Source organism: Ovis aries, chromosome X (genome assembly GCF_016772045.2).
Source record: "Ovis aries strain OAR_USU_Benz2616 breed Rambouillet chromosome X, ARS-UI_Ramb_v3.0, whole genome shotgun sequence".
Taxonomy (NCBI): domain Eukaryota; kingdom Metazoa; phylum Chordata; class Mammalia; order Artiodactyla; family Bovidae; genus Ovis; species Ovis aries.
Window position 1 is genome coordinate 65,025,774 of NC_056080.1, and position 18,646 is coordinate 65,044,419.

At 36.6% G+C, this 18,646-nt stretch overlaps 1 protein-coding gene across 10 annotated transcripts in view; it reads right to left on the minus strand.

Annotated features, from left to right (window-relative positions):
• The window catches only part of HDAC8 (histone deacetylase 8), a 257,682-nt gene that overhangs the window by 104,770 nt on the left and 134,266 nt on the right, over nt 1–18,646 (minus strand). For 2 of the 10 annotated variants that reach the window (XM_060408199.1, XM_060408196.1), the window contains one exon: nt 1–18,646. This exon is cut by the window's right edge and continues 26,660 nt beyond it. The exons of the other annotated variants lie outside the window; for them this stretch is intronic. The gene's annotated coding sequence lies outside the window, so the exon portion shown is untranslated. 10 annotated transcript variants of the gene reach the window in all.

An 18,646-nucleotide genomic window follows, 5' to 3' on the forward strand; every position in this document is an offset into this window, starting at 1 on the left:
TTTTATTTTCTCCTTTTTGTTTTGTGTTCTCCTGAGATGCTGCGTGCTATGCCTTTCAGCTATGAAATTCACAGAGCAGAGATATTGGTCTGTAATTTTGCCTTTTTTGGACTGTCTTTGTCTAGTTTTGGTATCAGGATAGCACTGGTTTAATGAAATGAGTTGTGAAGTGTTTCCTCCTCTTCTATTTTCTGGAAAGATTGTACAGATTTATTTTGAATTCTTTAAAAACTTGGTAGGATACTCCAGTGAAACCATCTGGGCCTGGAAAGTTCTTTTTTGGGAGTTTTCAAATACAAATTCAATTTACTTAATAGTTACAGGCTATTCAAATAATTTCACATTTGGTCACTTACAGTTGTATGTGGTTTTTGAGGAAGCAGTTCATTTCATTTAAGTTGTCAAGTTTATGTGTGTAAAGTTGCCAGATGTTATTATTCTTTTGATGTCTGTAGGGTTTGTGGTGATACCCCCTTCATTCCTGATTTTGGCAATTTATGTCTTCTCTGCTTTAAAATTTTTCAGTCTGGCTAGTGATTTGTCAATTTTATTGATGTTATCAGAGAATCACCTTTCTGTTTCATTTTCTGTATTATTGTTTTGTTTCATTTCATTTGCTCTCTCTACTTTGTAAGGTGGCAACTTAAATTATTGATTTGAGATTATCCTGTTTTTTAAAAGATTTCATACTGTAAATTTCCCTCTTAGCACTGATTTAACTGTGTTCCACACATTTTGACATGTATTTTCATTTCAATTCAGTTTAATGTAATTTTTGATCCTCCATGAGATTTACTTTTTGACAAATGAATTATTCAGGAGTATTTTAAGTGTCTAAGCATTTGGAAATTAGCCTGTTATCTTTTGGACTTCCCTATAGCTCAAACGGTAAAGAATCTGCCTGCAATGCAGGAGACCCAGGTTCAATCCCTGGGTTGGTAAGATCCTCTGGAGAAGGGACTGGCAATCCACTCCTTGCCTGGAGAATCCCATGGACAGAGAAGCCTGGTGGGCTACAGTCTGTTGGGTATGACTGAGTGACTTCTATTATCTTTTGTTAATTTGTTTGATTCTATCTGGTCAGAGGACGTATCTTATTTGATTTCCTTCTTTTAAATTTGTTGTTGTTGTTGTTGTTTTTGTGGTACATGATATGGTCTATCTTACATAAAACATGCCGTTGTAACCATTTAAAATGTAATATTCAGGGCACAAAGTAAATTCACAATATTGTGCAACCATTACTGCTATCTATTTCCAAAACTTTTCTATCACCCCAAACAGAAATTCTGTACCAAATAAGCAGTAACTCCCTGTTTCCCCTTCCGCCAGCCCCTGGTAATTTCTAACCTATTTTCTGTTTACATAAATTTGCCTGTTGTATATATTTTGTGTTAAATGGAGCTATATAATATTTGTCCTTTTATGTCTGGATCATTTCACTTGGCATAATGCTTTCAAGATTCATCCATATTGTAACATGTATCAAAACATCTTTTTATGGTCAAACAGTATTTCATTGTATGGATATACCACATTTTGTTTATCTGTTCAGCTAATGATGGACATTTGAGTTATTTCATATTTTGGCTACTGTGAGTAATGGTACAGTAAACACTGGAATACAACTATTTGTTTAAGTCCTTGTTTTCAGTTCTTTTGGGTATATAACTTGGAATGTAATTGTTGGGTCATATGATAATTCTGTACTTAACTTTTTAAGGACTCACCAAACTATTATCCACTGTGGCTATGCCACTTTACATTCCCAGTAGCAATTTACAAGAGTTCTAATTTCTCCATATCCCCACTAATATCTGTTATTTTCATTTTTAAAATTACAGCTATTCTGCTAGGTATAAAGTAATTTCTCACGGAGGTTTTGATTTGCAGCTCCCTAATAACTAATGATTTTAAGCATCTTTTCATGTGCTTATTGGTCATTTGTAAACCTTCTCTGGTGAAATGTCTATTTAGTTTCTTTGCCAATTTTTAAAATGAGTTATTTGTCTTCTTCTTGAGCTTAGGAGTTTTTTTAAAAATATATTATGGATATTAAACCCTTATCAGATGATTTGCAAATATTTTCTCCCATTTTATAGATTTTCTTTTCACTTTCTTAATAATATTCTTTGATGCAAAATAGTTTTAAATTTTGATAAAGTCAAATTTATCAATATTTTCTCTTGTTGCCATATCTAAGAATTCACTGCCAAATCCAAGGTCATAAAGATTCATGTTTTCTTCTAAGAGTCTTATGGTTTTAGGTCTTACATATAGATTGGTGACCTATTTGGAGTTAATTTTTATATATAGCGTGAGGTGAGGGGTCCAACTTCATTGCCTTGCATGTGGATATCCAGTTGTCCAAGAGATAATTCTTTCCCCATTAGATGCACTTGGCACCTTTGATGAAAATCAATTGGCTATTGATATATGGGTTTATTTCTGGGCTTATGTCATTTGTCTATATATCTATCCTTATGCCAATACAACATTGTTTTGATTACCATAGCATTGTAGTAAGTTCTGAAATTGAAAAGTGTGAGGCCTCTGTTCTTTTTCAAGATTGTTTTTACTCATACGAGGCCTCTTCAAATTCCATATAAATTTGAGGACTGGACTTTTCGTTTCTACAAAAAAAGGCTATTGGGATTTTGATAGGGATTGCAGTGAATCTATGGGCTGTTTTGGGAGTACTGACATATTAACAATATTAAGTCTTATAATCCTTGAATATAGAATGCTGTTCCACTTATTCAGGATTTAATTTCCTTCAGTGAGTTTTTGTAGTTTTCACTGTACCAGTCTTTCATCTCCTTGGTTAAATTCACTTTTGGGTATTTCTTTGGGATGCTGTATGGAACTACTTCCTTAAATTTTTTTATTCCCTTTTATCTTGTCTAACTGCTCTGGCTAAAATTCTAGTATAACATAGAATAACAGTGGGGAAGTGGGTATTTTGTCTTATTCCTGATCTTAGAGGGAAAACGTTCATCTTTTACTATTGGCTATTTAGCTGTAGGTTTTTTGTAAATGCCTGTTATCATGTTGAGGAGTTTCCCTTTATTCTTGAATGTTTTTATAATAAGATAGTGTTGGATTTTGTCAAATGCCTTTTTTGCATCAACTGAGATGATCATGTAGCTTTTCCCCTCTGTTATTAATATATTAATGAGATGTATTATATTGATTTTCTTGTTGAACTACCCTTGCATACCTGGGTTAATTTCCCCTTGGTCATTTTAATATGCAATTGTATTCACTTTTCTAGCATTTTGACAAAGGATTTTTGCATCTGTAATCATAAGATATCTTGATTATTGATAAATAAAGGTATTTTCTTTTGTTATGATGTCTTTATCCAGCTTTGGTATCAGGGCAGTGTTGGCCTCCCAGAATGAATTGGTAAATGTTTAATCTTATTTAATTACCTGGAAGAATTTGAGGAAAATTGGTATTTATTCTTTAAATGTTCTGTAGAAGTTATCAGTGAAGCCATCTGGTTTTGCTGGGAGGTTTTTTATTACTAATTAAATTCATTTTACTTCTTACAGATCTATCGAGATGTTATATTTCTTCCTGAGTCAATTCTGGTAACTATTTCTAGAATTTGTCCATGTCAGCTAGGCTATCTAATTAGTTAGCATACAATTGCTAGTTGCATTTGCTTGTAATCTTAAAAACAGTCTCTGTAAGTTTGGCAGTTAATGTCCTTCCCTTTATTTCTGAGCTTATTTGCATCTTTTCTCTTTTCTTTATCAGTCTAGCTAAAGGCTTGTCAATTTTGTTCTTCTTTTCAAAGAACCAACTTTTGGGTTTGTTCATTCTCTGTATTGTTGTTCTACTCCCTATTTCACTTATCTCTATTCTAATCTTTGTTGTTTCGTTTCTTCTGCTAGCTTTGCTTTTAGTTATCTCTTCTTTTTCTAGTTCTTCAAGATGTAAAGGTAGGTTATTGATTTGAGATTTTTTTTAAATGTAGGCATTTACAAATGCCTGATTATGCCTGATTATGCCTCTTGCTGTATCTTACAAGTTTCATATGTTGTATTTTCATTTTCATTCATTGCAAAGTATTTTCTCATTTCCACTGCATTTTCTTCTATGATCCATTAGTTGTTTTAAGAATGTGTTGCTTAATTTCCACATATTTTTGAACTTCTTGCTTTTCCCTCTGTTGTTTTTTAGCTTTATTCCATTGTGGCTAGAAAAGACAGTTTGTATTTCAATATTGTTAAATTTATTAAAACTTGTTTGTGGAGAGTTCCAGAGGTGGTCCTAAGATGGCAGAGGAATAGGACGAGGAGACCACTTTTCCCCCCACAAATTCATCAAAAGAACACTTAAACCCTGAGTAAATACCACAAAACAACCTCTGAATGCCTGCAGAGGACATCAGGCACCCAGAAAAGCAGCCCAATGTCTTCGAAAGGAGATGTTTTATCAACAGTGCTGTATAGATGGAGAAGTCTTGAGGCTACTGTAAAAAGCAGACTGAAAACCAGAAGCAGGAGGCTTAAGTACAAATCCTGAGAACACCAGAGAACTCCTGACTCCAGGGAACATTAATCGACAGGAGCTCATCAAATGCCTCCATACCTACACTGAAACCAAGTACCACCCAAGGGCCAACAAGTTCCAGAGCAAGACATACCACGTAAATTCTCAGGCAACACAGGAACACAGCCCTGAGCTTCAATATACAGGCTGCTCAAAGTCACTCCAAACCTATTGACATCTCATAACTCATTACTGGACACTTCATTGCACTCCAGAGAGAAGAAATCCAGCTCCACCCACCAGAACACCAACACAAGCTTCCCTAACCAGGAAACTTTGACAAGACACCCATACAACCCCACCCACAGTTAGGAAACTCCACAATAAAGAGAACTCCACAAACTGCCAGAATACAGAAAGGCCACCCCAAACAGAGCAATATAAACAAGATGAAGAGACAGAGGAACACCCAGCAAGTAAAGGAACATGATAAGTGTCCACCAAACTAAACAAAAGAGGAAGAGATAGGGAATCTACCTGATAAAGACTTTCAAATAATAGTGAAAATGATCCAAAATCTTGAAATCAAAATGGAATCACAGATAAATAGCCTGGAGAAAAGGATTGAGAAGATGCAAGAAAAGTTTAACAAGGACCTAGAGGAAATAAAAGAGTCAATATATAATAAATAATGCAATAAATGAGATATAAAACACTCTGGAGGGAACAAATAGTAGAATGAAGGAGGCAGAAGATAGGATTAGTGAAGCAGAAGATAGAATGGTAGAAATAAATGAACTAGAGAGGAAAAAAGAAAAACAAATGAAAAGAAATGAGGACAATCTCAGAGACCTCCAGGACAATGTTAAATGCCCCAACATTCGAATCATAGGAGTTCCAGAAGAAGAAGACAAAAAGAAAGACCATGAGAAAATACTTGAGGAGATAATAGTTGAAAACTTCCCTAAAATGGGAAGGAAATATTCACCCAACTCTAAGAAACCCAGAGAGTCCCAAACAGGATAAACTCAAGGTGAAACACCCCAAGACACATATTAATCAAATTAACAGAGATCAAACACAAAGAACAAATATTAAAAGCAGCAAGGGAAAAACAACAAATAACACACAAGGGGAGTCCCATAAGGATAACAGCTGATCTTTCAATAGAAACTCTTCAAGCCAGGAGGGAATGGCAGGACATACTTAACATGATGAAAGAGAAAAACCTACAGCCCAGATTACTGTACCCAGCAAGGATCTCATTCAAATACGAAGGAGAAATCAAAAGCTTTACAGACAAGCAAAAGCTGAGAGAATTCAGCACCACCAAACCAGCTCTTCAACAAGTGCTAAAGGATCTTCTCTAGACAGGAAACACAAAAAGAGTGTATAAACTTGAACCCAAAACTATAAAGTAAATGGCAATGGGATCATACTTATCAATAATTACCTTAAACATAAATGGGTTGAATGCCCCAACCAAAAGACAAAGACTGGCTGAATGGATACAAAAACAAGGCCCCTATATATGCTGTCTACAAAAGACCCACCTCAAAACAGGGGACACATACAGACTGAAAGTGAAGGGCTGGAGAAAGATATTCCACACAAATAGAGACCAAAAGAAAGCAGGAGTACCAATACTCATATCAGACAAAATAGACTTTAAAACAAAGGCTGTGAAAAGAGACAAAGAAGGACACTACATGATGCTCAAAGGATCAATCCAAGAAGAAGATATAACAATTATAAATATATACACACCCAACATAGGAGCACCGCAATATGTAAGACAAATGCTAACAAGTATGAAAGGGGAAATTAACAATAACACAATAATAGTGGGAGACTTTAATACCCCACTCACACCTATAGATAGATCAACTAAACAGAAAATTAACAAAGAAACACAAACTTTTTTTTTTTTTAAGAAACACAAACTTTAAATGATACAATAGACCATTTAGACCTAATTGATATCTATAGGACATTTCACCCCAAAACAATGAATTTCACCTTTTTCTCAAGCACACACAGAACCTTTTCCAGGATTGATCACATCCTGGGTCATAAATCTAGTCTTGGTAAATTAAAAAAAACTGAAATCATTCCAAGCATCTTTTCTGACCACAATGCAGTAAGATTAGATCTCAATTACAGGAGAAAAACTATTAAAAATTCCAACATATGGAGGCTGAACAACATACTGCTGAATAACCAACAAATCACAGAAGAAATCAAAAAAGAAATCAAAATCTGCATAGCAATGAAAGAAAATGGAAACACAACAACCCAAAACCTGTGGGACACTGTAAAAGCAATGCTAAGGGGAAGGTTCATAGCAATACAGGCATACCTCAAGAAAAAAGAAAAAAGTCAAATAAATAACCTAACTCTACACCTAAAGCAACTAGAAAAGGAAGAAATGAAGAACCCCAGGGTTAGTAGAAGGAAAAAAATCTTAAAAATTAGGGCAGAAATAAATGCAAAAGAAACAAAAGAGACCATAGCAAAAATCAACAAAGCCAAAAGCTGGTTCTTTGAAAGGATAAATAAAATTGACAAACCATTAGCCAGACTCATCAAGAAACAAAGGGAGAAAAATCAAATCAATAAAAGTAGAAATGAAAATGGAGAGATCACAACAGACAACACAGAAATACAAAGGATCATAAGAGACTACTATCAGCAATTATATGCCAATAAAATGGACAACTTGGAAGAAATGGACAAATTCCTAGAAAAGTACAACTTTCCAAAACTGAACCAGGAAGAAATGGAAAATCTTAGCAGACCCATCACAAGCACGGAAATTGAAACTGTAATCAGAAATCTTCCAGCAAACAAAAGCCCAGGACCAGACGGCTTCACAGCTGAATTCTACCAAAAATTTAGAGAAGAGCTGACACCTATCCTACTCAAACTCTTCCAGAAAATTGCAGAGGAAGGTAAACTTCCAAACTCATTCTATGAGGCCACTATCACCCTAATACCAAAACCTGACAAAGATGCCACAAAAAAAGAAAACTACAGGCCAATATCACTGATGAATATAGATGCCAAAATCCTTAACAAAATTCTAGCAATCAGAATCCAACAACACATTTAAAAGATCATACACCATGACCAAGTGGGCTTTATCCCAGGGATGCAAGGATTCTTAAATATCTGCAAATCAATCAGTGTAATACACCACATTAACAAATTGAAAAATAAAAGCTATATGATTATCTCAAGAGATGCAGAGAAAGCCTTTGACAAAATTCAACATCCATTTATGATAAAAACTCTCCAGAAAGCAGAAATAGAAGGAACATACCTCAACATAATAAAAAGCTATATATGACAAACCCACAGCAAACATTATCCTCAATGGTGAAAAATTGAAAGCATTTCCCCTAAAGTCAGGAACAAGACAAGGGTGCCCATTCTCATCACTACTATTCAACATAGTTTTGGAAGTTTTGGCCACAGCAATCAGAGCAGAAAAAGAAATAAAAGGAATCCAAATTGGAAAAAAAGTAAAACTCTCACTGATGACATGATCCTCTACATAGAAAACCCTAAAGACTCCACCAGAAAATTACTAGAGCTAATCAATGAATATAGTAAAGTTGCAGGATATAAAATCAAAACACTGAAATCCCTTGCATTCCTATATGGTAATAATGAGAAAATAGAAAGAGAAATTAAGGAAACAATTCCATTCACCATTGCAATGAAAAGAATAAAACACTTAGGAATATACCTACCTAAAGAAACTAAAGACCTATATATAGAAAACTATAAAACACTGGTGAAAGAAATCAAAGAGGACACTAATAGATGGAGAAATATACCATGTTCATGGATCAGAAGAAATCAATATAGTGAAAATGAGTATACTACCCAAAGCAATCTATAGATTCAATGCAATCCCTAGCAAGCTACCAACGGTATTTTCACAGAGCTAGAATAAATAATTTCACAATTAGTATGGAAATACAAAAAACCTCGAATAGCCAAAACAATCTTAAGAAAGAAGAATGGACCTGGAGGAATCAACCTGCTTGACTTTAGGCTCTACTACAAAGCCGCAGTCATCAAGACAGTATGGCACTGGCACAAAGACAGAAATCTAGATCAACGGAACATAATAGAAAGCCCAGAGATAAACCCATGCACCTATGGACACCTTATCTTTGACAAAGGAGGAAAGAATATACAATGGAGAAAAGACAATCTCTTTAACAAGTGGTGCTGGGAAAACTGGTCAACCACTTGTAAAAGAATGAAACTAGAACACTTTCTAACACCATACACAAAAATAAACTCAAAATGGATTAAAATCTAAATGTAAGACCAGAAACTATAAAACTCCTAGAGGAGAACATAGGCAAAACACTCTCTGATATAAATCATAGCAGGATCCTCTATGACTCACCTCCCAGAATATTGGAAATAAAAGCAAAAATAAACAGATGGGACCTAATTAAAATTAAAAGCTTCTGCACAACAAAGGAAACTATAAGCAAGGTGAAAAGACAGCCTTCAGAATGGGAGAAAATAATAGCAAATGAAGCAACTGACAAACAACTAATCTCAAAAATATACAAGCAACTCATGCAGCTCAATTCCAGAAAAATAAATGACCCAATGAAAAAATGGGCCAAAGAACTTAACAGACATTTCTCCAAAGAAGACATACAGATGGCTAACAAACACACGAAAAGATGCTCAACACCAGTCATTATCAGAGAAATGCAAATCAAAACCACAATAAGGTACTATTTCACGCCAGTCAGAATGGCTGCTATCCAAAAGTCTACAAGCAATAAATGCTGGAGAGGGTGTGGAGAAAGGGAACCCTCTTACACTGTTGGTGGGAATGCAAACTAGTACAGCCACTATGGAGAACAGTGTGGAGATTCCTTAAAAAGGAAATAGAACTGCCTTATGACCCAGCAATCCCACTACTGGGCATACACACCGAGGAAACCAGAATTGAAAGAGACAGGTGTACCCCAATGTTCATCACAGCACTGTTTATAATAGCCAGAACATGGAAGCAACCTAGATGCCCATCAGCAGATGAATGGATAAGAAAGCTGTGGTACATATACACAATGGAGTATTACTCAGCCATTAAAAAGAATACATTTGAATCAGTTCTAATGAGGTGGATGAAACTGGAGCCTATTATACAGAGTGAAGTAAGCCAAAAAGAAAAACACCAATACAGTATACTAACACATATATATGGAATTTATAAAGATGGTAATGATAACCCTGTATGCGAGAGAGCAAAAGATACACAGATGTATAAAACAGTCTTTTGGACTCTGTGGGAGAGGGAGAGGGTGGGATGATTTGGGAGAATGGCATTGAAACATGTATAATATCGTATATGAAATGAATCACCAGTCCAGATTTGATGCATGATACAGGATGCTTGGGGCTGGTGCACTGGGATGACCCAGAGGGATGGTACAGGGAGGGAGGTGGGAGGGGTTTCAGGATGGGGAACACATGTACACCCATGGCAGATTCATGTTGATGTATGGCAAAACCAATACAATATTGTAAAATTAAAAAAAAAAAGATACGTTTGTGGAAAATAAATAAATAAAGCTTGTTTGTGGTCTGACATATCCTGGAGAATGTTTCATGTCCACTTGAGAATAGGAGTTTTGCTGTTGTTGAGAAGAATGTTCTTTCTATGTATCTTTTTGGTCTAATTGATTTATTATGGTGTTCAAGTTCTCTATTTCCTTATTGCTCTTATGTCTAGATGTTTTTCACATATTATCAAAAGTGATATTTTGCCATTTCCTACTACCATAGTAGAACTGCCTGTTTTGCTTCTCAATTCTATAAATGTTTGCTTTCTATACTTTGGGGCTCTGTTGCATAGCATAAATAGGTTCATAATTGTATATATTCTTGATAAGTCAATTCTCTTATCAATATATAATATCTTTGTTGGTCTCTTCTAACAGTTTTTTTTTTTAACTTAAAAATCTCTTTTGTTTGATAACCAACCACAGCTTTTCATGGTTACCATTTGCACGGAATATTTTTTCCATCCTTTCACTTTCAACTAATTTCTTTGGATCTGAAATAAATTTGTAAAGTAAACAGTTGTGGATGTGACGTGATGGAAGTGAAGTCTGATATAAAGAGCAATATTGCATAGGAAGCTGGAATGTTAGATGCATGAATCAAGGCAAATTGGAAGTGGTCAAACAAGATATGGCAAGAGTGAACATCAATATTTTAGGAATCAGTGAACTAAAATGGATTGGAATGGGTGAATTCAATTCAGATGACCATTATATCTACTACTTCTAAGAATCCCTTAGAAGAAATGGAGTAACCAACATAGTAAACAAAGGAGTCCAAAATACAGTACTTGGATGCAATCTCAAAAATGACAGAATGATCTCTGCTTGTTTACAAGGAAAACCATTCAGTATCACAGTAATCCAAGTCTATGCCCCAACCAATAATGCTGAAGAAGCTGAAGTTGAGTGGTTCTATGAAGACCTACAAGACCTTCTAGAACTAACACCCCCAAAAGATGTCCTTTTCATTACAGGGGGCTGGAATGCAAAAGTAGGAAATCAAGAGATACCTGGAGTAACAGGCAAATTTGGCCTTGGAGTACAGAGTGGTGCAGGTCAAGGGCTAACAGTGTTTTGCCAAGAGAACACACTGGTCATAGCAAACATGCTCTTTCAACAACACAAGAGAAGACTCAACACATGGACGTCACCAGATGGTTAACACCAAAATCAGATTGATTATACTCATTGAAGCTAAGATGGAGAAGCTCTATACAGTCAGCAAAAATAAGACCAGGAGCTGACTGTGGCTCAGATCATGAACTCCTTATTGAAAAATTCAGACTTAAATTGAAGAAAGTAGGGAAAACTACTAGACCATTCAGGTATGACCTAAATCAAATCCCTTATTTTTATACAGTGGAAGTGACAAATATATTCAAGGGATCAGATCTGATAGACAGGGTGCCTGAAGAACTAAGGATGGAGGTTTGTGACATTGTACAGGAGGCAGTGATCAAGACCACCCCCAAGAAAAAGAAATGCAAAAAGGCAAAATGGTTATCTGAGGAGTCCTTACAAATAGCTGAGAAAAGAAGAGATGCTAAAGGCAAAGGAGAAAAGGAAAGATACACTAAATTGAATGCAGAGTTCCAAAGAATAGGAAGGAGAGATAAGAAAGCCTTCCTTAGCAATCAATGCAAAGAAATAGAGGAAAACAATAGAATGGGAAAGACTAGCGATCTCTTCAAGAAAATTAGAGATACCAAGGGAACATTTCACACAAAGATGGGCACAATAAAGAACAGAAATGGTATGGACCTAACGGAAGCAGAAGATATTAAGAAGAGGTGGCAAGAATACACAGAAGAACTGTACAAAAAAGATCTTCATGACCCAGATAACCATGATGGTGTGATCACTCACCTAGAGCCAGACATCCTGGAATGTGAAGTCAAGTGGGCCTTAGGAAGCATCACTACAAACGAAGCTAGTGGAGGTGATGGAATTCCAGTTGAGCTATTTCAAATCCTCAAAGATGATGCTGTGAAAGTGCTGCACTTAATATGTCAGCAAATTTGGAAAACTCAGCAGTGGCCACAGGACTGGAAAAGGTCAGTTTTTATTCCAATCCCAAAGAAAGCAATGCCAAAGAATGCTCAAACTACCATACAATTGCATTCATTTCACACACTAGCAAAGTAATGGTCAAAATTCTCCAAGCCAGGCTGCAACAGTACATGAACTGAGAACATCCAGATGTTCAAGCTGGCTTTAGAAAAGGCAGAGGAACCAGAGGAACCAGAGATCAAATTGCCAACATCTACTGGAGAGTTCTATAAAAACATCTACGTCTGCTTTATTGACCACGCCAAAACCTTTGACTGTGTGGATCACAACAAACTGGAAAATTCTTCAAGAGATGGGAATACCAGACCACCTGACCTGCTTCCTGAGAAATCTGTGTGCAGGTCAAGAAGCAATGGTTAGAACTGGACATGGAACAGCCGACTGGTTCCAAATAGGAAAAGGAGTATGTCAAGGCTGTATATTGTCACTCTGCTTATTTAATTTATATTCAGAGTACATCATGAGAAATGCTAGGCTGGATGAAACACAAGCTAGAATCAAGATTGCCAGGAAAAATATCAATAACCTCAGATATGCAGATGACACCACCCTTATGGCAGAAAGTGAAGAAGAACTAAAGAGCCTCTTGATGAAAGTGAAAGAGGGGAGTGAAAAACCTGGTTTAAAACTCAACATTCAGAAAACTAAGATCATGGCATCCAGTGCCATCACTTCATGGCAAATAGATGGGAAACAATGGAAATGGTGAGAGACTTTATTTTCTTGGGCTCCAAGATCACTGCATATGCTGACTACAGCCATGAAATTAAAAGATGCTTGCTCCTTGGAAGAAATGCTATTACCAACCTGGACAGCATATTAAAAAGCAGAGACATTACTCTGTCAACAAAGGTCCATCTAGTCAAGCTATGGTTTTTCCAGTAGTCATGTATGAATGTGAGATGTGGACTATAAAGAAAGCTGAGCACCAAAGAATTAATGCTTTTGAACTATGGTGTTGCAGAAGACTCTTGAGAGTCCTTTGGACTATAAGGAGATCCAACCATTCAATCCTAAAGGAAATCAGTCCTGAATATTCATTGGAAGGAGTGACGCTGAAGCTGAAACTCCAATACTTTGGCCACCTGATACAATGAACTGACCTATTAGAAAAGACCCTGATGTTGGGAAAGATTGAAGGTGGGAAGAGAAAGGGACGACAGAGGATGAGATGGTTGGATGGCATCACCAACATGATGGACATGAGTTTGAGTAGGCTCTGGGAGTTGGTAATGGACAGGGAAGCATGGTGTGCTGCAGTCCAGGTTGTGGCATAGAGTTAGAAATGACTGAGCAACTGAGCTGAACTGAACATTCAGTGTTCAGTTATGGTGACAAGTACTATTCACAGCTGAGTCATGTACTATATACTATGGCCACTTTCTTTCCTTTGAAATTTTTTTCTGGAATTAATAATTACCTCACACTATATATGTTGTTTAGCTTTCTATGTACCTCTCACTAATGTATTAATATATCCACTTCTATATATTTATCACTAACTCTTGTCATACTTTGACAAAACTGTGATATTCTTCTCAGTATTGTCAACCACACCAGGCAATCTGTGAATTCTATCTTCCTTTCACATTTGATTTCTACGCCTTTGGCACAGCTTGTGTGTGGGATCTTCTCCTCAATATCATCCTGAGATATCCCTGCTGTGCTATACTACAGTGGATCCTCAGTTTCCTGGATTGATATGTCTTCTGTTTTCTGGATTTACTGCCCTCATTTTTTGGGGGTACCTACTCCAAGATTTCTGAATGTGCATGTTTGAAAATATCTGTATTCTATCCTTCCAATTGATTGGTAGCATAGAATCCAAGGCCTAATGTCTTCAGGCTTATGGTACTGTTGGTATGAAGTCTAAAGCCATTCTGATTTTGGAACCTTTTTGTATGACCCCAAAATTTTCTCCCTAGAAGCTTTATAGCTTCTAGAATAATCTCTTTTCCTCTTTGTTCTACAGTTTTATAATATGACTTGATACATGTTTTTCCTTTATGGTGCTGGGCAACCAGTGGGCCCTGTCAGTCTAGAAATCTATGTCCTTGCGTTTAGGGGAAATTTTCTTTTATTATTTCTTTGATAATTTCTTCTCCTTAATTTTATTCTCAGGAATTATTCTTATTGGATGTTGGACCTCATGGGCTAATTCTTTAATTTTCTTATTTTTCTCTTTTCCATTTTTTATTTCTCTACTTTTTGCTTTCTTAAGTGACTTCTTCAACTATATTTTCTAACATCTTGTCAAAAAAACTTTTTTGTAAATCATTTTAGCCATTTCTAAGTGTTCAATTCAGTGGCATTAAGTACATTCACAAAGCTGTGTAACCACCACCACTATGCATTTCCAGAACTTTCTCATCACCTTAAACATAACCATGGAATATACCAATTAAACATACCCATTAAACAATAACTCCCTATTCTTCCTTCCCCTTAGCCCCTGGTAAAGTCCAAATCTACTTAATGTCTCTATGATTTTGCCTACTCAAAATACTCATATAAGGGGAATTATACATTGTCTGTCACTTTGTGTCTGGCTTATTTCACTTAGCATACTATTTTTAAGGTTTATCCATATTATAGTATGTATTAGCATTTCATTCCTTTTAAGGCAAAATAATATTCCCTTGTATGTAAATGCCATACTTGCTTTTCATTTATTTTTTTGATGCATATTTGAGTTGTTTCTACCTTTTGGATCTTTAAAATAAAGCTGTAATAACATTGATATACAAGTATATGCTTTCAATTCTTTTGGTAATATACCCAGAGATAGAACTGCTGGGTCACGTGGCAAATTTATGTTTAACTTTTGGGGGAACTGTCAAGCTATTTTCCACAGTAACTACACAATTTTACATTCCAGTCAGTAAGGCACAAGGGTTCCAATTTTTCGACATCCTTTCTAACACTTATCATTTTCCATTTTAAAAATAATAGCCATCTTAATGGAGAAGGGAATGGCAATCCACTCCAGTATTCTTGCCTAGAGAATTCCACTGACAGAGGAGCCTGGCAGGCTACAATCTATGGGGTTGCAAAGAGTTGGATACAACCGAGTGACTAAGACTTTAATGGGTATGAAATGATAATTCACTGGTTTCTTACCATTTTAAAGTTGACTTTTCTTTGATTTGGCATTTGTTTGCTGCAAAGCTTTGACTTTTCCAGAGTTTTGACAAAGTTGTTTCTGACAGTTTCTGTTTGTTTTTCTATGTTTCTGTGGATTGATGAGAGCTTGGTATTGCCTACTCCATCATTTTTATATAGCATATATTGATATATGTTCCATGGGTGCTTGAGAAGAATGTATATTCTACTTTTATTGGGTGAAGTATTCTATAAATATCAATTAGATCCTTTTGGTTGATGGTGTTGAGTTCTTTATCTTTCCAGATTTTCTGTCTAGTTGTTCTATCACATCCATAATAGGAACAGATAAAACTAACTTCTTTCTCCCAATAAAGGTAAGAGAACTTAAGGTAGCTTAGAGAAGAATATAAGAAAGAGTTCCCATAACTTTCCAAGAGCCTGATGTCTTTCAATTGCAGGTCTGCCTCTGCTGCTTCATCTCCCACTGTTTCCTCAGATACCCTACAAACATAGTAAACTATTTATAGTTCCCCAAGACTATGGGTTCTTTTACCTCTCTCTGGTTTCATCCATGCAGTCAGTTTCCCTCAAATGTCCTTCCCCTTGAGTACCTTTAAAGATTCAACTCAAATATTACCTCCTTTGGAGAAGGAAATGACAACTCACTGCAGTATTCTTGCCTGAGAAATCCCATGGACAGAGGAGCCTGGTGGGCTACAGTCCATGGGGTCACAAAGAGTTGGACATGACTGGCACTCCGCACAGCAGCATTATCTTCCAAGTAAAGCTTTTGCTGATCTCCTAGAGCAACATGAATATATCTTTTTTTGGAGGCTAATTTACCATGACACTAATCATAAATCTTCAAAGTCTCTCACTTGGACAGACCCTCTCCAAGGCTGTAGGAGAGGCTCTAAGATTATTTTACAAGAATACACACACACACACACACACACACACACACATGCATGCTCAGTTGCTCAATCATGTCCTACACTCTGTGATCCCATGGACTGTAGCCTGACAGCCTCCTCTGTCCATGGGATTTTTCAGGCAAGAATACTGGAATGGGTTGCTATTTCCTCCTCCAGGGGGATCTTCCTGACCTAGGGATTAAAACTATGTTTCTTGCATCTCCTGCATTGGTAGGAAGATTCTTTACTACTGAGCCACCTGGGAAGCTATATATATGTATATATGAAAAGACCCTGATGTTGGGGAAGATTAAGGGCAGGAGAAGAAGGGGATGACAGAGGATGAGATGGTTGGATGGCATTACCAACTCAATGGACATGAGTTTGAGCAAGCTCCAGGAATTGGTGATGGACAGGGAAGCCTGGTGTGCAGCAGTCCACGGGGTCGCAAAGAGTCAGATAAGACTGAGCAACTGAACTGACTGATTTTATATATATATATATATAATCTAATTTTCAAAGTAAGATATTTAACCATATTTGGTTACTACTTTTCTCCAGTCTGACTTTTCTTCTATCATAATTCCCCCTTGTGTTGGGTGAAACTGGAGTGGCTAAGAGGAAATTGAGTTGTGGATAGATTTAGTTTGGGTTTAGTGGAATATATTTATGTGGTTTTCAATGACTTATATTCTCATAACCCAATGTCTTGACTCACCCAGCATCTTTATACATACTCACACACACACAGAGTCAGAGTTAGAACTGTTGTTTAGTCACTGAGTCTTGTGTCCAACTCTTTGTGACCACATGGACTATAGCCTGCCAGGCTCCTCTGTCCATGGGATTTCCCAGGCAAGAATACCAGAGTGGATTGAGTTAGTACAGCCATATGAATATATCTTATAGTGCTTTGTCTTAGAGATGTTGGGCAACAGAGGAGAAACAGAGTTTGAAATGTACAAAGTCCAAAGTTAGTCTGGGGAAAATTATTCTAATCATCACATTTAAATTTTAAGTGAAGGATTTGTATTTTTAATGATGTGATGCCTAGCCAAAGTGAAAGTTTCCTCCCTTCAAAACTATAGTTGATTCAGCATGTACAACTATAAATAAATAATAATGCTTTTTTTTTTCCCATGGAAATTATATAAAATGGAATTTGTTAAAATTCTTGGTTTTTTTTTTTTTTTTGGCTGCACCCCACAACTTGTGGAATCTTAGTTCCTTTGACCAGGGATTGAACCTGGGCCTTCCAGAGTGAAAGTGCAGAGTCCTAACCACTGGACTCCCCCAAATTCCTGTTTTTGAAGAACCCAAACCTCCTCCAAATAGTACTCCAAATAGTGAGTACAGCTATGTGTATAGTCACATGTTTTATGCATTTTATCCACTATGGACTGAAATATGTCCTCCCCAACCCCTGAACTTCATATGCTGAAGCCCTAACACCCAATGTATTTGGACATAGGCCCTTTAAAAGGTTATTAAGGTTAAATGTAAGGAGATCAGTCCTGGGTGTTCATTGGAAGGACTGATGCTGAAGCTGAAACTCCAATACTTTGGCCACCTCATGCGAAGAGTTGACTCATTGGAAAAGACCCTGATGCTGGGAGGGATTGGGGGCAGGAGGAGAAGGGGACAACAGAGGATGATGTGGCTGGATGGCATCACTGACTCAATGGACATGAGTTTGAGTGAACTCCGGGAGTTGGTGATGGACAGGGAGGCCTGGTGTGCTGCGATTCATGGGGTTGCAAAGAGTCGGACACGACTGAGTGACTGAACTGAACTGAAGATTTAATGAGGTCATAAGTGTGGAGCCCAAATCCCTTTTGATCGGTGGCTTTATAAGAAGCAGAAGTGAGATCTTTCTCTGTGTGCACTAAGACAAAAGGTCATGAAAGTCTCTCCTTAGAAACTGAACCCTGCTGGACCTTGATCTGGGACTTCTAGCCTCCAGAATAGTGGGAAATAATTTCTGTTTAAGCCATCCATTTTGTGGTATTTTGTTATGGCAGTCTGGGCAGACTCATACACATTTATGAATAATAAAAAACATGTTTTGACAAAACACACTAGGGAAATGACTGAATTATTTTTCTATTCTTTCTATTGAAAATGACATTACAGAAGCATATGCAGCCAAAAAAATGTAGGGAAAAAAAGTACTATAGCTGCATCATGGATTTAATTAATAAAACATGTTAGAATGGCTTTAGATTTTGTCATGTTTGTTAAGCCTTCAGCTTTTTAAGTTGTTGCAGTGTCTTTTATCATTCCAAATAGTTACTTATACCTAATTTTATATTCATAATTTTATATTCTTCTTCTTAAATAGTGCCACCTCCCAATAAAAGCTCTCAAACCGTGTTAGCTTCAGGCCTACAAAACCTAGTTCCACCTTTTGCCTCTTTAATTGGATTCAAGCCAATGTTTCCAATCATG